This window comes from Portunus trituberculatus, chromosome 48 (assembly GCF_017591435.1).
Source record: "Portunus trituberculatus isolate SZX2019 chromosome 48, ASM1759143v1, whole genome shotgun sequence".
Taxonomy (NCBI): domain Eukaryota; kingdom Metazoa; phylum Arthropoda; class Malacostraca; order Decapoda; family Portunidae; genus Portunus; species Portunus trituberculatus.
In genome coordinates, this window is record NC_059302.1 from 7,338,655 (window position 1) to 7,363,424 (window position 24,770).

The 24,770-nt window shown below is 42.3% G+C and overlaps 1 long non-coding RNA gene across 1 annotated transcript in view; it reads right to left on the reverse strand.

The window, feature by feature from the left end:
• Nucleotides 1-10,485: 10,485 nt before the first annotated feature.
• The window catches only part of LOC123498553, a 64,512-nt gene continuing 50,227 nt past the window's right edge, over nucleotides 10,486-24,770 (reverse strand). Inside the window, exon 3 of the long non-coding RNA XR_006672710.1 lies at nucleotides 10,486-10,657. This is a non-coding gene — a long non-coding RNA (uncharacterized LOC123498553). The remainder of the gene's footprint in view (nucleotides 10,658-24,770) is intronic.

Consider the following 24,770-nt stretch of genomic DNA (forward strand, 5'->3'; position numbering starts at 1 on the left):
TCCCTAATGAGTTTGAATAATTTCTTTCCGCTTTCCACCGACATAATTCTTCATTAGTTTCGGGGCCATGATACATTCACTTCCCTGTAGAGCAGCAGTCTTGGCTCTCATCACCCTCGTCTTCGTGCCAGTTTTATATTAAGTTCCTCCTCTGCCGTGTATTTTTTTTTTTTTTTTCAGGCGAGTATTTGATGCTCACCGTTTTTCCAATCAAAGCGGAAAGGAAAAGATGCTAAAAATCAAATAAATGGGAGGACGATAATGGTTATTATGGCCTTTGTTTCTACGAGATTATCGCTTTATTTCGGATTCTACTGCCATAAATTAACATATTGAAGCTGTAAGTTATTTTATCCCTCTCCATTCTCTCCCTCAATCTCTCCCTTCCCTCCCAGTACGACCCTCCCTTTCTATAGCTGCCCCATCCCAGTGCCCATCCCCTCATTCTTACCCTCCCTTCCCCTGTGGCGCTAATGGTTGCCTCCCTCTGCCCCCGCCCCTTCTCCCGCCCCTGCTTCACGCCACCACCCGCTCCTCTCCCTCCCAGGCACCCACACCCGCGCCGCCACACAGACCCGCCTTTGTTTACAGCTTCACAATGACTCCGGGTATAAACCAGCCGCCACAGGAAGGCTTTTACCTCTAATGCCGCGGCTGATCCCCTCCGTCAGTACACACGTCCCCCTCCCTGCCCTTCTTCCCTTCCCTTAGTCGCCGCTGCTGCTGTTGCCATTCCGCTCCTGCCTCAGCAGCCGCAGCTATCAGTAACTGCCGGTACTTGCATTGCGATGATTTTCTTAGCACTATTGTTATGTTCAATGTTTTTGTAAGAGAGTCATATGGTATACTGTAGGCAAGTATCATTATAACTAACACATATATACAGCCACTCACCCACATACATACGTATACATACACGTGCTCTGTGGTTAGAGCGCTGGTTTCACAAGCCAGAGGACCGGAATTCGATTCACCGGCCGGGTGGAGATATTTGGGTGTGTCTCCTTTCACGTGTAGCCCCTGTTCACCTAGCAGTGAGTAGGTACGGGATGTAAATCGAGGAGTTGTGACCTTGTTGTCCTGGTGAGTGGTGTGTGCCTGGTCTCAGGCCTATCCGAAGATCGGAAATGATGAGCTCTGAGCTCGTTCCGTAGGGTAACGTCTGGCTGTCTCGTCAGAGACTGCAGCAGATCAAACAGTGAAACATACACATTTGTACACACCCACACACTCTCCTGATGCCGCCACGACCATCAGCTTCCATCGCTACGCTAACCATCCAACCGCATCATCACTCACCACTTCACAAACATTCACTCAAACACAAACACCGGGCCTGCACATGACTCACCACCACCACCACACCACACCACCATATAAAACAACACCGACCATTCACTACACCACACACCACACCACACCACACCACACCACCACCACCATCACACCCTTGGCCAGCAGTACACGTCCCAAGAGGCTCGGCTGTGAAGGGTGAGTCCACGGAGGCTCCAAGTTTCATGTCATGTCCCTCTGAGGGCGAGAGATTAGTGACCTCCTTTACTCGACGCCGCAGAGAAAGAGAGAGAGAGAGAGAGAGAGAGAGAGAGAGAGAGAGAGAGAGAGAGAGAGGGGCTGAGGGAGATGGTTGTGTTAGCGGTAGAGGCGACTGTGGTGGGGATGGAGGCGAGAGGAGGCATAGAGGAGGTTATTGGCTGTAGTAGGGGGAACTAAGAGGCCTGGAGGTGGGTTGTTCACTGTCCGTTTTGACGTGTAGGGGGACGTGTGGGTGAGGTGGGTGATGGATGACCTCCGGTGCCACGCTGTCTACCACCCACTCCTCGCCAGAGACGCTGTGCAGGCGAAGAGGATGAAGGCACTACGGCGGTTATGGCGTGGTGCGGATGGAGTGATGGTCGGGAAGTGGAAAGTCATTAGGAAAGAGGAACATGGAAGCAGAGAAGCGGAAAGGAGAAAAAGGTGGCGGAGGAGGATACGAAAGTTATGAAATGTGATGGTTGAGAAATGGAAACTTGTGATAACAGAATATGAAATGTGAGAGATAAAGAAAATAAAGGATGAGAGAAAGACATACGATTGATTAAAAAGAGAAAAAGTGGAATATGAGAAACAAAGAGGAAGATACAAAATATATAATACAGGAAGGAAGAGAATTATGTAAAAGGAAGATGATAGCAGAGAAAAAAAAACTGAAGAAAAATATGACGAATAAGGAGTAAGGAAAAAGAAAAACGGAAGAAATAAAAACGAGAGGCAAAAAAAAAAAAAACAAGAGGAAACAGAATACGAAAGCAGAGGAATAAAAACAAGAAGAGATGAAGGATGAGGACATAAGTGGAAGAGAAAACGAAGAGAACGAGGATCAAAGGGAAAAAGCAAGCCAAGAGAAGCAGACGACAGGTATCACGGGGAAAGACAAATACGCGCGACAGACAGAAAGCAGCGAAAACAGATATGTGAGTAATGGCGCCTGGGAGACAGCTGCGAGAGGCACATGATTGGTGGCTGAGAAAATATCACGACAGGTCATAGAAATACGCGCGGAAAGCATGGCTGGGAATGTAAATAGACGAGAGCTTATACTGATGGTTGTGTGTTTGGACTGAGACGCAAAGAGTAAAGACTGAATTCCTTTTGCAGATGAAAGAAAAGTGAATAAGTGTATGTTTGAATTGAAAAGTGAAGAGAGAGAAAAAGAGAGATAATTTACTAATACGGCGAAGGGAAAATACGAGAAATAAGTGAGTATGAAATGAAATGTTAAAGAAAAACGAGTAAACCGCGTAATATATTAAAGAAACAGACGAGATGCAATAAGAGAAACACGAAATCAGTCCAAGGAAATGGATGAGACAAACGAGATGAAGGTAAAACAGGTTATTCCTCTCCTCTCAGGTACGAAATTCCCCCCCTTCTCTCTCTCTCTCTCTCTCTCTCTCTCTCTCTCTCTCTCTCTCTCTCTCTCTCTCTCTCTCTCTCTCGTACCTGAGGCGCTTATAGTAAATTAGATCGATGGCGCCCAGTAGGAGTAGCAGCTGCAACGTTAATCAATACAGGGTGCAAGTTTTGAGCCCCCATCTCAAAAGCTCAGTGAGGGATGACCTTCCAACACGAGGCATTAAAAGAACACGGGGGTTCAACTTTCATGCGCTGGGTGGTGTGGCATTGTTGGTGCTATTGTTGCTGCTAATACTGCTGCTGCTGTTACTGCTACTACTACTGCTAATATTGTTACTACCTCTATTACTTCCACAGTACTACTTTTACTACTATTAATACTACTTTTCTTACTACACCAACAACAACTACTACTACTACTACTACTACTACTACTACTACTACTACTACTACTACTACTACTACTACTACTACTACTACTACTACTACTACTACTACTACTACTACTACTACTACTACTACTACTACTACTACTACTACTACACCTACCTCTCTACTCTACTCTCTCTCTCTCTCTCTCTCTCTCTCTCTCTCTCTCTCTCTCTCTCTCTCTCTCTCTCTCTCTCTCTCTCTCTCTCTCTCTCTCTCCCTCTCTTACACAGATACAATGTGCACCTAATGACTCAAACTAAGTCAACACGTCCAGTTTCATGGATGCTTAATGCCCTCGTCAACCCAGATTCCATGAGATCACTCCCTTCTCTAAGCAAACAGTACATACAGTGAAAATAAGCCGCTAGCCCACGTCATCCACACAATGGGCAAAGCCGTACACAACACACAGCCAGCCGTTACTAGGAACTGGATCCCATCTCACACTTCCACTGCTGCCCATTGAAGGAGTGTCACACGTGTAAAGTATTGCATCCAGGAACCCTCAGTGAAGTATGATACGTTCGCGATTCTGTACGAGGGGGACATGTAGCGTTACGAGGTAGCAAGTTGTAAAGGTGATGCAAGAGTGACAGGAGTTAGGACTATATTCCTTAACACCTTTGTTCGCAAATCGACTAGTCTCAAAATGTTTAAGTTCAAGTGGCATTTTTTTCAAGGTTATTTTATATTTTTACGGTTTTAGTGATAGATTAACAAAATTTCTGCATTATAAACAAGAAAAGCAGTCTTGAGGATCCGGTTAGTCATCTAAGTGGCCTTCGAAAATATCGTAAGAGAGCAAAGCGTTTCTGAATGTTGGTCCTAAGTGCATCACATATTCTCTCAAGCACAAGAGACTGGTGACGGACAGAGCTCCTCGCCTCCCCAGAAACGTTCAGAGCCAGTGATGTGAGATAGACATGTCCATCTTCGGAACTAACATAGCTAACTTTATCTTACTATTTCTCAGACTTTATAGGAGCACAAAGTTGAATATACGATTTTTCTCTCATTTCTCGTTGCCTTGGCCTCCTTGACATGTAGAATATATATATAAAAAAAACATACATAAAACAATCACACTTCAGATGACCTTGCTCGTCTCACTCGGTACCGTTACTTTGAAGAGTGACACGACTGAGTGAGTGAGTGACACGGGCGCTTTACGTTAAATTCATATTCACCTCAAGTGTGAGTAGCGATAAGAGTGAGGCCACATCAACACTGTTTTTCCTGTACAATATTTTCTCTTTACAAAATGTTCTCTCCCAAACATTTTTAACAGGTATTCACTTGACCGGTTGCCTTCACATCAATATTTAACAAACAAATATTGAGACCTGTGTGTGTCCCTTTATGGCGCGATGCTACATTACTTTGTTTAATGTTGTCTCAGCCCTCAGCGACCCGACTGGTATGACAGCTTCTATCACTAAATATTTATATATGAAGAAATATGTTTCTATTCTTCTCTCTCTCTCTCTCTCTCTCTCTCTCTCTCTCTCTCTCTCTCTCTCTTTCTGTCCATAGGAAAATCACAAAATTTCTAAAGCAAGATAATAATGATGAATAAAACACAATAACAAACCTTGAAAACTACAAAATGCGACAAAAGGAGTGTGAGGAACCCTAACGTAAAGCAATAATGATGATAAGAAAGAATGGTGAGAATAATAGGAGAAACAGCAATACTCGTAACCATGAAAATTACAATATGCCGAAGGTTTGTGTGTCGCATGTTGTACTGTGAGTGTATCCCGTATTTTCTATCATACAATTTATTACTTTTGAATAATTACTTTCTAGCTTTCCTTTGGGCTAATCCCTTTGTTCAGCTTTGTTGCTCCGTGCCAGCTTGCATGTACGGGAAGGGTTCCTTGGGTGTTAATGTATTGTTGCCCTTGCCTTTGTACTCCTTTCTGTAGTAATAACGTATAGTATTTCTGCTACCTTCATTACTAATTCTACTACTACTACTACTACTACTACTACTACTACTACTACTACTACTACTACTGCTATTATGTAACACTGCCCCTCCTTCTCGCCGTCGTCGTCGTCATCGTCCTCCTCCTCCTCCTCCTCTTCTTCCTTTTCCTGCTGCTGCTACCACTGCTACTACTTTTACTCCTTTAATTACTACAAATGATATTACTACCACTACCACTTCTACTTATATTAATCTGTACTAATGAAATAACATCAGCAACAACAACAACAACAGGAACAACAATAACAACAACACTCTACAGACACTCATGACAAAAATAATCTTTAGAAAGGCGTCAGTAAAGGCCATTTTTTCATACCATCTACTTGCTATTCAATTTAGTTCATTCATATTTTTCAAGCGTATCCCTAAAGCAAGCGCCGTGGACCAGGCTGTAAAGGATTTCAATGTACCGGAAGGGATTAGGCCTCTGCCGGAAAAATCGAAGAGACACGTCCCCATAGAGGAAAATATATGGACACGTTTTTCCAATAGTTTACGTTCCTTATCTCAGAGGAAGGGCGAGGAGGAGATCCGAGCAGCGTCCTCTCCCTTAAATCTTCGTGCAGCATCTAAATTTCTTCAACCCACATACATTCTTACTTTACGTTGTATTATATTGACTACCGAAGCATTCCGGAAAGGCTGCTGGGATTCTAGACACTCTTAACATCGATTTAAAGACATTTCGATCGTCCTTAGTGACTTGCCAATGCCGCTCTCACTCCCATGTCACTTAAAGCAGCACATAAATGGCACATAAGACTGGCAGTGGACGATGGTTTAGTCACCCCGTTAAACCTAAACAAGGATGGAACACTCATGGCGCATCCCTCTCCTCCCGTCTCCTCCTCCCATCCGCCTCTGTCAGTCTCCGCGTATCTGTGTCGCCATTTATTTTCTGGACACGTTCTCCCATTGCAATATTTCTGGGCCGACTCTGTCCATCTCCATATCTCTCGCTGTATCGGTGATCCAAAAGCAATATTTACCGTCAGTCTAACTCTATCACCATCCATCTCTGTCTCAGGGCGCCATTACGCACGGGAAGAATGGAGGAAGGACGGAATGAGCGACGGTGGGAGGAAGGGCGGGGCTGAGGGAGGGAATCAAGAGTGAGAGGACAGCGAAGGATGAGGCGCCAAGGGAAGGACAACACGCTGGGGTGGTTTAGATCAGAGGTGTCTACTCTGGAATTCACGCGCCATCAAGGTCAGGGTTACAAGAAGGAATTTTTCAAGGGAGTGTTGTCAGGGGACTCTGTTATGTTAGATGGAAATAACTGGTACAAATTAATTGCTTGGCTGAATGATTAAGTATATTTAGTAAGAATTAGTCTACTTCATTCCACATACAGAAAACTTATAATGTAAATCAAGCTACATCTTACAAGAATAACTATAAATTCGTTCAATTATTTTCAGTTATTTGTACGGCTATACATGAAATTAATAGGAAAAAAGAGATTGTGTGCACTGTATTAGAGAGCAGAAGTATGACAAAAAATAAATACTTGTTTGTTAGAGGTTGTAAAGTATCAAATCACGAGGCATTAAATTATTATAATTGATACAGATATCAAAATGCAATATATAGGCATTAGAGTATCAGATTGTATAATACGTAGGTAGTTCAAGAGAGTACAGATATTAGAGACCACCATGTCTGACGAAATAAATCAAATTCTATCAGAGGATGGTTTGGTCACCCTCAGTCCAGCTGGTCCAAATGTAAACAAAGAGCGTTCCTTCCCCTCCATCTGACCCTCGCTGCCCTTGAATCCCTCTATCTCCTCTATCCCTCCCTCACTCCCTCATTCCTGTCATCCCTAACCCTCTGGCTACCGAAACCTGATACTGCCAACCACAAATCTGTTTAGCATAATTGTTTAGTTAACTTTCATATTTGTATGTCGTGCAAACACACAGGCCAATTACATGATCAAACTGTGCAAGTCTGATTGGGATATAATGTATCATCCTGACGACATGAATGAAAATAAGTGATCTCTCATAATAAATTACAGTCATTCAGCGTGTCTCCTCCATAAACATACACTGGGTTTCAGCATAGTGGGAGTAGATTCAATAATACAACGTCACACACATACCCAATTATGCATGGCGAACAAAAAGATGCATACAAGCACAGCATCAAAAAAGACGAAGAATGTAAAGAGAAAAAAATAAAGGGAAGAAGGAGGATGTGAAAGAAGAGAACAAGAAGGAAGAGGAAAAAAAAAAGACAACACACTCTTTGTATTCCTCTCATTCCTTTGCCTGTGTGCTTAAGACCATCAGTCACGGCCGATAGACTCAGTGAAGTCGTCAGTCAGACAGTGGCTTCAAGAAACACATTAAGGCGACACCGCACCTTCATGATGATACAAAGTGTGCACCTGACTGGCTACCCTCCTTCCCTTCCCCCCTCCTTCCATTCCTTCTCTCCCTTCTTTAGCTGTCAATTACCCGCATCCCCTCCCCCGCTCCCCTTTCCAGTTTGCTATCTCTCCCTCCTTGCCTTCCTTCCTTCCTCTTTCCTTTCTTTCTTTCCTTCCCTTTCCGTCCGGACCATCCTCCCCCTTCCGTCCACGGCTACGACTTTCTGTGCAGTTAGTTTCAATATATTCCCAAAGTTTTGACTGGGTAGGAAATACTCGGAGCTCCTGCCAGCGGTCTTGAAGAGAGAGAGAGAGAGAGAGAGAGAGAGAGAGAGAGAGAGAGAGAGAGAGAGAGAGAGAGAGAGAGAGAGAGAGAATAAGAAAGAAAGACAGGAGGAGGCCAACACCACCTGCCAGTGACATATCGCTTCAAGAGGGTGGCAAAATAGTGTTTACGTCGGGCCAGGAGGTGCTGAAGGTCCCGTGATAGCGCAGGAATGTGGCGCTGAGGCACGACGCATTGTGGGACGCGAGAGGCGACGATATCTTGGAAAACATGTTGAATTCTGACATCATGCGCCCAAGAAAAAGAAGAAAAAAAACGAGATAAGGAAAGAAAAAAAGTGAGTGTTGATACAGAAAACATGAAGGCACTTTTTTTTTCTAGCAGGGAAAGAAGTGACGAGAATTTTATTGTTCATAAAGGAAAAATGTTACATAGCGAATTCTTCAAAAACTTTCCTCCAAGGTGGTTATGAAATGTGGAGTGCAAGTTTTCACACACTTGGAAACATACTTAGTGGCGTCGAGTAGTTGTTGCAAAGTGCTTAGTGCAGCGTGGTGTGGTGTGCAAAACTTCACTTCACATCACTTCACTTCACACCATCGAGGAGCGAAATGGAAATATATGAATAAGTTTATGAATAGTAACAAAAACACAAATCTCTTGCAACTTGTCATTCTCTGGCATGTAAATTGTCAGAAAAAAAAGAGGCTTGGTGTACAGTCCATTTTTGCTACGTGCACTGAGGTAGTAAATAAAAAAAAAGTAACAGCTAGGGAAAAAGACTGAAAAAGCACGATTTATGATTTTGTTTCGAATGTAATAAAACAAGAAAAATATCATGAAAAAAAACTTTCCTTTTCACTCATTTACGATTCTCCCCATACATATTCATCTCGAAACCTGTCAGTCATTCTGTCTACTTATCGGTGTGTCTATCTATCACTCTGCTTACGTAGTTATTTTTTTTCTGGATGGCGTTTAATAAGAGAAGAAAGAGACCCTCCACCACGTCAATCCTACCTGTCTATCTTCCACTCTGCCTACTAATCTACATGTCTATCTATCTGTCTATTTACATGTCTTCTTCCAGGTGGCGTTTAATAAAGACGAGATAGATAACTCCTATATCTCTCTCAACGATGCTGCTATCCTTCAGTCTGTCTATCTTATATCGTACCTAATCTATATGCCTATCTACTTATACTACTGGTGATTAAGAAAATATTATACTTTATCCTTTCTAATGTTGATATGCCTCTCATCAGTCTATCTTACATTCCATCTTCTAATATGTCTATCTATCAGTCTATCTTTACATCCATCATTTCTAGTCACCGATCAATGAAAAAAGAAGAAAGGCATCCTCTGTCCCACGTTACTATTCCGCTACATGTCTATTCTATATCTAGTAAGTTCTACGTTTATCTATCTACATATCTTCTTTTTTTTTCTTTTTTTTCTTTCTCGCGTTTAATAAAGCAAAAGAAACGCCCCGCCCCACCCACAGCACTGCCCCACCCACTGTTCCGCCCCTCCCTCGTGTGGGCCTAACTGACGCCTGGAGTGACGGACGGTTCATATTCATTTCTCTCTCTCTCTCTCTCTCTCTCTCTCTCTCTCTCTCTCTCTCTCTCTGCTCCGGCGCCCTGTTTCCGAATCACTTAGCCGTAATGGACAGGTGTCGCCATGCAGCTCAGAATTCAGTCCACTATAATTCAGAAGACTGTTTAATTAATTCCACTACTGATTTACACAGCGAGTCGAGTAGCATATGTTATCTTTTTCATAATTAGTTTCGTATTTTCATGGTAATTTGCTCATATATTCGAGCTTGTAGACATAGAGAGAGAGAGGGATCTTGTGTGTATCTTTTATTATATTGTTGAAGGAGAGAAATACATGTAGTAGTAGATGTAGTAGTAGTAGTAGTAGTAGGACACTTACATACATACACACACACACACACACACACACACACACACACACACACACACACACACACACACACACACACACACACACCTCTGTCTAGCTACCTAACCACATACACACATACTACCTGACCCATCGTCCACTTCCCCACGCATACACACGTATTGTACATACACAAATCTACTTACCCACCAGCCTAACCTCAAAACAAACACAAACACACGCAGACACGCACAAGCTTACATACGTCCGATTAATATGTAAATACAAATCCTATGTTACAAAGAACCTAATCCGCTTATTAAAACACATTCCATTGAGTGCCAAACGCGCCAAGGGATGAATAGCCAGGGGAGAGCGTGACATAAATACTAATACGCAGGTGGTGGTGGTGGTGGTGGTGCATCGCCTTCGCCAATCCTTCGCCTCGATAAGCGCATTTTGAGGCAACACTCCAGTTTTATATTGGATACAGATAACCGATGTGTATGTAAACTTTTCCTACCGCTCGTGTATCTATCTAGCTCGAGGGTGTTCTGCGGGGCGAGGGAAAGGAGATGATACGGCTGAAGTCACGCAAGTGGAGAAACGTCACAGTGTCCCCTCTTCCTCTTCCTCTTCCTCCTACTCCTCCTACTCCTCCTCTTCTTCGTTTTTTTCCTCTCTATTCAAATTCCTCCCGAGCAGCATTGGGTATTGCGGTCCAGATTTCTTGACTCTATAAAGAAAAAATAGCCGCCCGTTAGTTATTCTGTGCCAAGTGTCCGACGTGGTGCGATCCAAAGCTCTGCAGTGGCCACGTGTGCTTCAGCCACTGCGAGGAACAGCTACCAGTTTGTTGGGTTGTTCGTGTGTTCCGTGTTCTTGTAGATAGATTTTTTTTCCATGTCTTTATTTATTTTTTTCGTTTGTGTGTGTGTGTGTGTGTGTGTGTGTGTGTGTGTGTGTGTGTGTGTGTGTGTGTGTGTGTGTGTGTGTGTGTGTGTGTGTGTGTGTGTGTGTGTGTGTGTGTGTGTGTGTGTGTGTGTTATGTGTTGTGTTTGCGTGTATGGTTGTCAACTTTTGTTTACCAGCCGATATCCTACCTGTCAAGCTGTCTGTCTATCTGTAATCTATCAATATTTCTGCTTGCCTGTTTTATGTCTCTCTCTCTCTCTCTCTCTCTCTCTCTCTCTCTCTCTCTCTCTCTCTCTCTCTCTCTCTCTCTCTCTCTCTCTCTCTCTCTCTCTCTCATGTATCATGTATCATACTCTTTTTTTTGTCTGTATCTGCTTATCTGTTATCTATCAGTCAGTTTCTTTGGTATCTTCATATCTATAAATATATTTTTGACTGTTCTGTTAGTGTGTCTGTTTGCCCGTTTATCTTGTCCATCTGCTCATCTGTAAGTTTGCATGCAAGTCTTCCTTTTTATACACATAAATATAAGCTGGTCATTTCATCAAGGATATAAATGACTTATTGGAGTGAATAGCATAAAACAGAGCCAGAAATAATCTCGTGGATTTTGCAGTGACACTCAGATGGACGATTCCGGTGAGCCATTAAAGCCAAAAAGGTGGCTGTTATTAGGGTCCAGTGGTTAATTATACATATATATATTTATCTTTCGGGATAGATCCTCTGGCACTGATAAATAATTCGGTTCAGCCTCCACATTAGCCCTCCTCAATTCCCATCGTGAGCGCTACTAAATAAATCATGCTTACTGCGTGGCCTTAAATTGAACTGTACAGCCGCGGGTGATCGAGGCTTTATTGATATACTCTGATGTGGTCGCCTGGGCTGGGGATTGTCATAGCACTTTTTTTTATTTAATTTACTTATTCATTTATTTATTTTCTTTCATCTATTTCTTATTTATTCATTTTATTTATTTTTTTTTTTTGTGTGTGTGTGTGTATCAGGCTGAGGTTTGGCGAGCGGGGTTCAGGCAGGCCATATAGCAATGCCCCTATCAGGTTCTTTCTACTGATATCCGTGTCCAGTTGTTGTTGCTGTGGTGGGTTTCCTGTACTACCGGTTCTTCGTGGCATTATCATGTATGCGATGTTGATGTTCTTGGCCTACCACGTCTTCTCGTCTTCTTACTCCTCACTGTGCTTCTCTGTCACTACAAAAGCTGGTCAGTTGAGTCTGTCTCTAATTTTACTTAGTCTCACGTGGCTCAGCATGCGTGCAAGTACTTCTATAGGAGTGAACTTAAGATTTTCCACCTTTCTGTAGCTCTCCACTGTGCCCTGTGACTCCACACCTACGCCCCTTGACAGCTGTCGGTATGCGTTAGGTTTTCACGGCTGGGTGTAGGCAGCTCCGCCCCCACCACGCTAGACCGCCAGCCAACTATAGCCGGACGCATTTCACAGCTCGCAGTATCCACTAAGAATTTACGGATCCAGTATACCTGCTCGGACGGCCACAGCTCCCCGGGGATTGCCTGTGTCTGGCTGCACGAGGTGGGCTGAAGGGTGGCCTCAGATATGTCTGCTGCAAATCGCCGTTATCTTGATGAGATCTGATCGTTTTCCATACAAAGAAGCTTGCCTGCCGCAGGAACTCTCTCAGACATGTCCTAATTCTTTTTTCGACAGGAAGACTTGTTGCGCTCATGTCAGAGAGAGAGAGAGAGAGAGAGAGAGAGAGAGAGAGAGAGAGAGAGAGAGATATTTGTGTGGGTGGAGGATATGCATGCAATGTGTGGGTGGATGTTTGAGTTTAAAGTGGTGTGAGTCAGATAGAGTGGTGTGCGCGTGAGACAGAATGGCTGGTGTGCGAAATAAAGCGAGATAAATAAAGACTTTGACAATAATGTTATCACAGCGGCAACCTCGACCTAGTTTCCCCCCAAAATCGACAGCGAATGTAAATTTTCGAGCGAGGCGCAGCAGCAATTAGCAATATATAACAGAAACAAAAGAGAAAATCCAGCTGTCCACTAAACACACGCGGATAATAAGTGAAATCTGTCCTTTAGGTACAAAATACTATCTAATATGTAATGAACGAATAAAATATGATGAGTATATATAGGAAGGAGTGATAGTGTGTGTGTGTGTGTGTGTGTGTGTGTGTGTGTGTGTGTGTGTGTGTGTGTGTGTGTGTGTGTAAGGACAAGAGTTTGTTTGTATATTCTTGGCGGGCGAGTAAACAAGCGAGGGGACTCCAGACCCATCACTCACCAACCAACACGATCTCTCTCTCTCTCTCTCTCTCTCTCTCTCTCTCTCTCTATCTCTATCTCTCAATTTTTCTTCTCTAATCTTTAAAAATCTATTAATCACACTACTCCCCTTTCCTTCAATTAAACTATTCAATTTCCTTCATATTTCTGTTTCTTCACATCGATATGGATAGTAAAAGTACACATGGATTGTGGCTACATGTTTAAAAAGGAGACTGGAGCTCGAAAAGATGGGGGCGGGGACTGGGGAAGGTAAGCGAATGGTCGGGAGGGTAGGGAATAAGGGAAGCCTTGCGGTGTCCCTCCATCAGCTCCTCTCCCATGACTGAGTGACATCCCGGACACCCGCTGTACACAGAGAGGCCATGTGTGTCGCGTCGTGGCGGGTGTTTGTGTGTCCAGCTGAGGCGGCGCGGCGGATGTAGGGTCTGTACTGCGGTGGTCTTACGTGCAGCTTTTGTCAGAAGAAGCCAAATCGTATATAGCATTTCCCTCCCTCTGTGTTTTGAGTTTTTCCTCGATCTTACGTCCTCTGAGCTGCTGACTGTCTTATAAAACCTAAAAGATGATTGATTCTTAACAGATCAGAAGATTTTTTCGTAAGTGGTAATAGCAGAGCGATGGAGAGCCGCATGTCAACAGACTTGGTATTTATATGAAATGAGAGAATATATAAGTTGCAACAGATTGAAGTATGTAGTAATTACACTCTTATCTTTTATTTATTATTTTGAATGTTTCGTATACTATTTTTGTGTTTAAAAAGTAACTGCAAATGAAAACTCCACGCCCGACTACAGGTTTTCTTCTCTTCGTTACTTTCAGATGCGTCGCTGCATAGCGAAAAATGTGGGAGTGGAATGGAGAATCATCTTATGAATGTAGATGCAAGACAGGAAAACGCAAATGCAGGAGGATGGAGTGAGCGGCGGTCCCAGGGGTGGCGTGCTGGCGGGCGGGCAGCACATTACTTGTTGAGCAGCGGCGAGCGTGTCCTGCAGCCTCGTTCGGCCACCGCCTCGCGTGCGCCGGAGTCACCCCAAGCCTTGCGTGCCGCCCGGGATTACTTAGGATTGTCATGGTCTATCTCCGGAACCGGCTAGCGACTGTCGCTGAGGACACGGTGACTGAATTGTTACTACGCACTGCGCTTAAAACTCTAATGCGCTGTAATATATTTTCCTTAAGTTGCCATACCAGCTGTCCCCGGAGGTCATTAATATACTGTTTATTACTTTTTTGTGATAAATTAAGGAGCAAAACGTGATCCTGAAGGGAATTTCATTGGCAGGATGCAGTATATTGGTTTTCTTATAAATAGTGTCCATGACTGGCTGATATGTTTACCTCCATTGCCGTGCACCCAATGAACTGTGTCTGTGTTATTGTTGTAGCCTTCCCGATAAGAGGTGGAGATGACATCGCTCTTTTTAACATTAATTCTAATATTTTTGTGATATTATTGTACCTTCAGTATTTATATTCATATCTGAAATAATGAGGTAAATGATAAAGCTTTCCTCGGGACACAAAAGTGATAATCGTACATATAAAACAAATATTATACATTATAAAAAGGCACCCAGCCATTTCGTTCTCAGTTTTACCCTCCCTATCTCCTTCCATCCATCCTGCCCTCCCTTACTCCCTTTCTCCTCCACAACCATACCCCACCTCCCTCATTCCCTCTAACACTATAGCTCCTCTTACACTCTCCCCCCTCTCTGCCCCCTTCTTCTCTCCTACCATGAACAGGGGAGGGACCCTACCCCCTTGACTCAGCTGTTCCGGCCAGGTGAGGGTGACAGGTGGGCTGAGGGGAGGGAGGGTCTGCCGCTGTCACCACCAGGCACGACGGACCCTGCACACACTCCCCACCACCCCCTCTCTCTCACCCCGATCACCCCTGACGAGTAGCGAGGGACCGTAAACCCCACGCTGGTCTCTTATCCCCCACTCGATCACTAAATTAGCTGTCGTCTTGGCTCTACAAAATGCAGTCACCGCCGCCTCTCCTGTGTGCTGTGTTGTCATGCCTTCCCATTAATCGCTTGCTGGGTACTGGCATGTTCGTGGGTGGCTGCCTGATATAGTGTTATTATTAAGGTCTTTTATATACTAACCGGTGCATATTCTAATGTGAGGTGAAGTATGTGAAGTGATATACTCGTACAAACAATTTAACTCGGATGTCTTAGGATTTTGTTTTTATTCTTTTATGACACAAAAATTAATTAGTTGTTCCTTGTATTTTCTTGTCTGATTGTTTGTTGTTCAAATATTCTTGTCATTCTGATATTTTTTTTTTCATTTCTTGCACAGACACAATGCATGTCATTCAAATTAGTACATGTAAAATTTCAGTCGTCATTGAAAGGCTAAGAAAAAGATTGATCTAATTCAATGTGCCGCAACAATGAAATAATATAGTGACGGTTAACACGCATGAAACACCCAAGTAATATCACATCCCACCACCACGAGACAAATGAATCCAGAGAGCGCCACACTGACTCTTTATTACTAAAAAAAAAAAAAAAAAAAGGCGGCACTGGAATTAATCTTTTCACAACATCAAACAGTCCTCAAAAAATGCGACATAAATGGAAAACTGCGCTGCTTGAATACTAAAAAATTTTACTGCTCTTTGTCCCTCCACTCACTGCCACCCCTGACTTCCCACGTCCTTCCTCGCCCCCTAAAACATTTCTCTCTTCCATCCTCAGCTGCCCAGAAAACCACTCATGACCCAAACACTGAGAACCACAACTCAGCTCCCTCCACGCACCTAACCCTGTGCTTCCCAGCCTCTCGCCAACACTATATTCCTCCTCTCAACACCTCTTTACCTCCTACACAGACCCTTCCCCCCTCTCCCATATCTCCTTTACCCTTGTTCCTTACCAATCGCACCCACTCTCCCACTCTCTCTCCCTCTCCCTTATCCCTCCCACACCATTTGTCTCCTCCCGTCACCTCTTACCCTACCCCCATTCTTTCCACTTCCCTCGTGTCGCCCCCTCGCCCCGTCTCGTTGCCTTCCCGCCCTCGCTGGCCTCCCTACTGCCGCGGTCGCTCCTCCCCTTCACTAGCGAGTAATTGGCAGCTCACATTAAGCAGCGGCAGATCGTTCCGATAAGTTAACTGTCCACTATGACATTCCCTTCAATTTACTGCCTATCAACGCCTTGCCTCCCCCTCCCTCCTCCCTATCTCTCTCTCTCTCTCTCTCTCTCTCTCTCTCTCTCTCTCTCTCTCTCTCTCATGATCTTAATTTTTCTCAGTAATATTTCGTAAACAATATTCTTTTCTTTTAGTTTTTTTCTCCTCAACTATTTTCTTTTATTTTAGTTAGATTTTTTCCCCATTGTTGTCAACGTTTTTTCTTTTTTTTTTTACAAACGTTCACTGCTTCTATTCATTTTTGCCCGCTTTGTCCTCTTTCTCTCTCTGTGCATATATCCCTTCCATTTTTTTCATTTTAATTTTCATTCCACATTTTTTTTTTTTTTTTTACATATTCCTCTGATATGTTTCTCCTCTCTCCATTTCCTCCCACGTCATGTCCTTCTGTATCGTATTTGTTTTCCTTTTCTTAGTCCAGATTTCTGTATAAAACACTTCCACTAATAATGTATCTATCTTATTCTTCATTCCTTTTCGTATTTAACCTTTCAACTTTGTTTTTTCCCTTCTTCATTTATTCTTTATCCTTCTCTCTCTCTACCTGACCTTCTCTTATCGTCATCCTCTTCCATTTTTGTCCCTTATCCTTCGAATCATTTGTCTCCCTCTTAAGTACCTCTCCTCTGCTTTGTCTCCATTACCAGACCTGTCCTTTCTCCATCTCATCGCCTCCTCCTCCTCCTCCTCCTTCTCCTCCTCCTCCTCCTCCTCCTCCTCCTTTTTCTCCTACTCCTGGATCTTTTGAACTCCCATCTTCTCACTTGATGCCTTGCCTCCCCATTCCATGTATCTTCATTCGACAGTTCTTCTTGTTCTCTTCTTTAAATATTTTGTCTTCTGTTATGTTATTTTTTTTCTAAGTGTCCAGCTATTCATCTCTCTCTCTCTCTCTCTCTCTCTCTCTCTCTCTCTCTCTCTCTCTCTCTCTCTCTCTCTGTGTGTTTCCCTCTCTCTCTGAATATGTCTATCTATGAAATTTATCTACAGATCTCTCCATTTATCTTTTTTTTTGTGCACTGAAACATTTATCAAACTGTTTATACACCTATCAGTCCGTTTATCTGTCTATTCATCTTTCTGTGTGCTGAAGCATTTATCTGGGTATTTATATATTTATCTCTCCTTTTATCTGTATATTTATCTTTGTGCAGTGTTTGTTTGGCCTTTGCTGTTTCCATCATGTTTCATTGGCAGATTTTCGATTCCAAAGAGACAGACTCGGTCGACGGCGTGAAAAGTACAGCAATATTTCAACTTTTAATTAATTCAAACTCGGAACTCTGTTGAGCGTCCATAAATTATGACTTTTATTATGGATATTAATTTCCCTCAAATTAACAAGGATCCACTGTGAGCCGATAAATAATTGCAGCAAAAGACTGACTTTCTCTCTCTCTCTCTCTCTCTCTCTCTCTCTCTCTCTCTCTCTCTCTCTCTCTCTCTCTCTCTCTCTCTCTCTCTCTCGTATCCATTATCTGTAAATAATTTTCTCTCGTATTCATCATCTGTAAATATTTTTTTTTCTCAGAGTGAATAATATCATATCTATTAATTATTTCCTGTAATCCACAGTTCACAAGTCTATTCTAAAATTCATCTTTAACATATTTTTTTGCTATTCCAAAATTATGTGGCGTCAATGTACATGCTTACATTTTTTTTTAACTAATACCGTTATCGTTGTTATTTATATCGTCTTTATTCGTATCTTCATCATCATCATTACTCTTATTAACAAAATCATTACAACATATCATTAATATCACTAACTTCAACGTCTATCTTTTTTCTATCTGTTGTATCATATAGATCTAATAAGATATGATAACGAAAGCACATAACTAAAGACCCTCCCCGACAAGACCTCCCCCACCACACACACACACACACACACACACACACACACACACACACACACACACACACACACACACACACACACACCACATTATGCTCTTCCATTAAAAGCTCCACCAAAACAGCCACACTTTTAATCACCAATAAAACAAATGCACGGATATTCATTAATCATTTTACATACAGGAAGCCACGAATGAAATATAGTGTTATCCGCAGCGGCTTACCCGTCTGAGCAGCGTCAGTACATTTCATGTCGAGATAACTGGATTCTGGCCGCGCTTCCTCGCTTGTTTGTTCTTGTTTGCGGTTAACAACACGTGTACAGGAGTGTTTGAGGATGCAATGTTTCACGATGATTGATTCATGTACCTTTTTTGCATCCATTTTCTGTTTGTTATTGATATATTTTGTTTGAATATTAATTTGATTGTTTTCTATATTTTTTTTTCTTTTATTGTTTATCATTTGTTGATTTATGTTTGTTGCATCTTTTCCCTATTTGTTAGGTTTCATATAAAGCGTTGGTTATCAATTAACATTACTTACTCTATTGATTTACATCTTCATTACCAATTGTTTATATTTATTTCTTTGCTAGTTATTAATATTTATTGATATAAATTACCGATTGACATTTCTAAGTTTGCATGGATATTGATATACGTTATTTGCAAGCATTCTTTATATATATATATATATATATATATATATATATATATATATATATATATATATATATATATATATATATATATATATATATATATATATATAGTTTTTCATTTATTTATTCTTTTATCTTTAATTGCCTTTGCATTTGTTTGACAAAGTGGGATAGTTTGAACAAAATGTTTTCTTTGTTTTTCATGGCTTCAAAAAATTTACAATACATTCATATCTTTTCTTTTTTCCTGCATTCTTGTGGAACTGGTGCCTTTCTTTATCATATCCCACGACAGAGGTGGAACACACGAGCTGTGGTGATGGATGGTAATGGCGGCGGCGGATTCAAACCTAAGTTTTGTGATGGACATACTTACACGAACAGTAATTTCCGGCGCCGCGCCCTATGTTCCACCCTAAGCTTTTCGTGGAAGCCTGCGGGCATACATTAACAAAACAGAGAAATATCACTCGTAGATCGTAAACTTCGGAGCAAGCGTTAATTTATAAACGATAAATAGAGGAAGAGAGAGAACGAGGTTAAAAAAAAAAAAAGTGGGGAGATCGTATGACGGTAAAAATTGGCAAACAGAATAAAAGTGGTGACAGTTTTTCATTTTGCTTTTTTCTGTATCTATCTTTTTTTTAGACCTCCATCACAGCTGAAACAAGTACTGGGGGAAGCACGCCGGGAGTTTTTCCAGGGACGGCAGACAAAAGAATGAAATTGGAACAAAAATAATAAATCGCGAACATTCTCTGTCTAGCTAAAAAAAAAAAAAAAATGCATATTGATAATATTAATGGTAAAATAATTTTTATAATGATGCTATTACCATTACTACTATTACTACTACTACTATTACCACTACTACTACTACTACTACTACTACTATTAAAACAATAATAGTATTGATGAAAAAAATCATAATCATGATTAATAAATGAAAATAACAGCAATAGCAAACAATAAAAATAATGATAAGAATAATAACAATATATTAATGATAATTATAGTAACATTGATAGTTACAACAACAGCAACAACAACAAGAACAACAAAAACTGCAACAACAACAACAACAACAACAACAACAAGAATAGCAACAACAACCAAGTTCTCATCCATATCTATCCCATTAGTAAGACGCGCACTGGGCAGCAATTAATGTAGCCGTGCTGAGGGCGGGCGTGCATCACACTCCTGGCCTAGTTTAATATTACATGGCTTTGCCCTTTACCTGCCTCGCGCGGCCCCACGTCAACAGATGCACAGGAGCAGGAAAGGACTAGGAAAGGACGAGGATACAGGAGGAGGAGGAGAACACAAGACTGCTGGATTCAATTAACGTAACTATTATCATAACAACGTAATATATTTTCGCGTCAGGGCATTCAGGTCAAGCTGGTTTCAGTTGTGCACTCTAATAAGTGTAAGTGTAGTAGATAAATAAGTAATTGGTGACTGATGTCTTATTGAACTCTGTGTATAAGGTAGAAATGGTGGTCTTTTGTGTGTGTGTGTGTGTGTGTGTGTGTGTGTGTGTGTGTGTGTGTGTTTTCTTGGATGACAATAGCATGAGAACAGCATGACTTTCTCCATCCCCTCTCTCTCTCTCTCTCTCTCTCTCTCTCTCTCTCTCTCTCTCTCTCTCTCTCTCTCTCTCTCCACACCACTTGCCTTCCCTCCTCACTCGTCCCTCAAAACATGGCAGGATATGCAACGTTACGAGGAGTAATTGGAATAACACGTCTTAATCAAGCGCCAAATGATAGTGACGAACTGAATTGGCTGCTGCTGCTATAAACTTTACCTCTGTCCCCATTTATCCCTTGATTGCGTTATGTCGCGATGGGCGTTGTGAGGATGGCCAGTTACGGCAAATGACAAAATGAAGCTGATGGGGATGCCAGAGAGGAAAGAGATTATTGAAAGTACAGGTTAGGGGGGGGATGGATATAGACACGTGGAGACACACCGATAGATACACAAAGGAGGATCTTTACTTTTTTCTTCGTGTAATAGAAATATACATGTGGTGTTTTGAAGGAGATTATCAAAGGTACTGTAGTGGTGACGATAATTGAAGAGAAGAGATTGACAGAAATTCAGACAGACATCTAGAGAGACACACAGGCAGATAGTTTAAAAGGAGAGTTTATAAAGGGATCCCGTATGATACAAAGAAGCATGTGGGGACTTATTATCGCTAGTGAATGATTTGCGTTGATCTAGTTGTTGGTGTGTATAGGTGAAGGCTGGCGGAGGGGAGCAAAGGTCAGTGGAGGCTGCTCATTGCAACTGGAGTTTCCGTGTGAAGGGAGAGTCAAGCACGGGTGGCCGAGGTGAGTGTGAGGGCGCAAGGGCGTGAGGGGAGGCGGCGGAGGGCAGTGAGGCGCAATGTCATGTGTGATTCAATTCGTAATAACTTGGAGTTCAAACGCGCAGACACACACATTTATATCGCGTGTAAAAATTTATTGTGCGATTGCATTCGGATTCATTTGCCTAAAAATGTATGAATGTAAATTTGTAAATATTGATATACGTATTTTTTTGTTTCATTGCTCGACAGTTCTCCTGAAAAATAGCAAAATGTGTTTTGTTCTTTTTAGATTTATGTATTTTTGACAATTACTGTCTGCAGCATATCCACTGCAGCTAACGCTACACCCCACCTCTCTCCCTCTCACCTCTCCCCAACCGTCTCTCCCTCTAGCCTCTCCCTACTCCTCCACCCCCTCCTACTAAACCCCTCCTTTCATTTACTCCCTCTCAACATCAGCCATCACAACCATCAATATTATGACGATCAACACTGTTTTGCAAATATTAGATAAATAAATTAGCTCTCACCATAAATACGAAGCGTGCGCGCACACACACACACACACACACACACACACACACACACACACACACACACACACACACACACACACACACACACACACACACACACACACACACACACACACACACAGTTCCTTTATTGAGGCAGGAGAGGACGTGTGCCCCGTATGTCTCAGCTAAGTGACGCACAATAGTGCCTGTCCTCTCCCACCACCACCCACTCCCCCAACCACGTCCCTCACTCCACCAACCCACCCAACTACTCCACCCACCACCTTAGCCACTCCAGCCTCACCATCACCGCCACTCCACCACTTCATAACTCGCACCAACACCACCATTGGCAGTGTTCTCTATCACCACCGTCATTACTTTTGCCATCACTGCCACGTGCACTCCCCCTGAGGAAAGGTGGCGTAGGTTATGTAGGAGAAGAAAAGGAAAGGAAAATTTGGATACTGAAGGAGATAAAGGAAAGTAAAGAAGAGGATGAGAAGTAGAATGTGAGGTACAGAAGGATAAGAAAAGGAAGACAAAGAAAATAAATAAGAAGACAAAGGAAGAAAGGAAGAAAGAAGAGAGAAAGTACAGAAAAAAATACACAAGAGGGAGATGACAAGAAAAGTGTGTAAAAGAAAAGGAGAGACAAAAAAAAATGAGAGAGAAAGGAAAAAAACCGATAAAACACAATGAAAGACGAGAGCAGAAACCGGACGATCAACTGGAGAAAGAAAAAGAAGGAAATAAGATAAAGCTAAGGAGGCAGGAGGAAGAGGAGGAAGAGACGCAAGTGTCTCATCTAGAGAGTGAGTTTGGTGTGGGTGATTACCAGGGCGGTGTAATTAATTTGGACTATCATCAGGGGGCCGAGAGATCGTTCGTCTTAAAGGTGTCTCAGCCTGGGGTATTAAAGGCTTAAAGATCACCTCCTCCACGCCATTAATCACACCGTCACCTCCATACACACAACACTTAGAGAGAGAGAGAGAGAGAGAGAGAGAGAGAGAGAGAGAGAGAGAGAGAGAGAGAGAGAGAGAGAGAGAGAGAGAGAGAGATTCGTCAACACTAAATAAACAATAAACCTCCATGCAGCGAATGTCCTGCTTTCCTCCTCCTCCTCTTCCTTTTCCTCCTCCTCCTCCTCCTCCTCCCCCTCCTCTTAAGTGTTCGAGTGGACGGAAGGAAAGGGATGAGAGTTGGAGGAAGGGATGGAAGGGGAGTTCGGAGAGGAAGACGGGGGAGGGGAGGGGAGTTGACGTGAGGTGTGAGTGGTGGAAGGCGGAGAGAGGGAGGAAAGAACGGATTGGGGCCAGGAGGAGGAGGAGGAGGAGGAGGAGGAGGAGGAGGAGGAGGAGGAAGAAGGGAGCCGTTTGGAAGTGATTTGGACTCACCCTAGGGACGCGTTGACAATAAAAGTTATCTTAAAATCACAGCCATCACTCCTACACCATCACCATCACCACCACCACCACCACAATCATCACGCCCAATACCATCCAACAAGAATGACATTTAATTAACTCCCTTCTAGGTACTCTATAACCACAACATACAAATCAAATACACACAGAGTAACCCTCACCCTTATCTCGCTTATCTTTTCCAGTGGTCATTGAAAACGGTACCCAGGCAAGCTGCACCGTTTTTTCTTTTTTATATGTTGAGAATGAATACGTCTGTTTCTATATCATATATTTTCCTTTCTTTTCTAATGGGGAAGTTGAATATAGTTTGAGCTCTTTCTACCTTCTAAATTTGGCCTTTTCTTTTCTAATGGTGAAATTCAGATTACTTGCAGCTGTTTCTACCTTTAAAATTCCTTCTACTTTTCGTCTGAGTTAATTATGGGTAGTTTCGGCTGCTTCTATCTAATTACCGGTCAAACGAGACGGATTTTCCCGCTGCGGCGATAACCTCCACATGTCCCGAGGCCAGAGATAAGAGATAGCGACCACCTGGACCGCCAGCTGCTCCTCGCCTCACACTGATTTATATCCTTCAAGTCCCCCAGCGAGGACTGAAAATGTGACGCATATAATGGCTACTTGAAAGATGGACTGGCGCGTGGACGGAATCTCCCCAACTCTCTCTCTCTCTCTCTCTCTCTCTCTCTCTCTCTCTGGGTATCAATCCGATGTATCCAATTGTCAAAAGCCAAAACACGCATAAATTCAAACTTCATATCCTGCCTGTCTGCCTTCTTGTCATTCTTCTCTCCTCAAATCTGTCCGTCAGCCCGTCTGTCTGTCTGTCTCCCTGCCTGTCTGTCTGTCCGGTCGGGGAAACTGCGGGTGCACGATATTAAAAAACTGTGTGCAATATCCTTGTCCCGACGTCAGCCATCTTGCTCTCTAAAAGTGTTTCCCGCTAAGAGGAGCCAAAAAAAGAAGAAAATATTGTTCGCGTTCTTTATTGTTTCCCTCCAGAATTTTGCGGGAGAAAAAATGAGAGGATGGAGACAGAGAGAGAGAGAGAGAGAGAGAGAGAGAGAGAGAGAGAGAGAGAGAGAGAGAGAGAGAGAGAGGAAGGGTACGGTCGAAAGAGAAAAGAGAGAGAAAAAAAAAGAAGGGAATTGAAGTGAAGGAAAAAGATATTGCATTTTCTTTTTTTCACGTTTGCATTCAATCTTTACTGTATTTCATTTAACACAGTAGTGAAAATATTCAAAGGTTTACTAGAGCTTATCAATTCGGGTGATAATTAAAAAGATTATTTTAATGATTAGAAAGGATAACAGATTCTCATATGTTAGCACGGTTTATCAGTACAGCTCATTAAAAAGTCAATAAATTTCAAGTGTAATAGGTACAACAATTATCTGATATTAGAATACTACTTTCAACACAAAAACACTTGATATGTACGCAATCTTAGTAATAAAAAGCGAAATTTTTACACCAATCAAATTTTTATCAAAACTTATCAGATCATGAGTGAAGAAAATGTAAAATTCTGTCCTTAATAACAGTAACATAAATAAGGCAAGAAGAAATAATGAAACTAATAGAAACATAATAAATATTTCGTCAATGAAAATCACATAGGAACAACATCTATCAGTTACTAGACGATAAAAATAAAACTCTT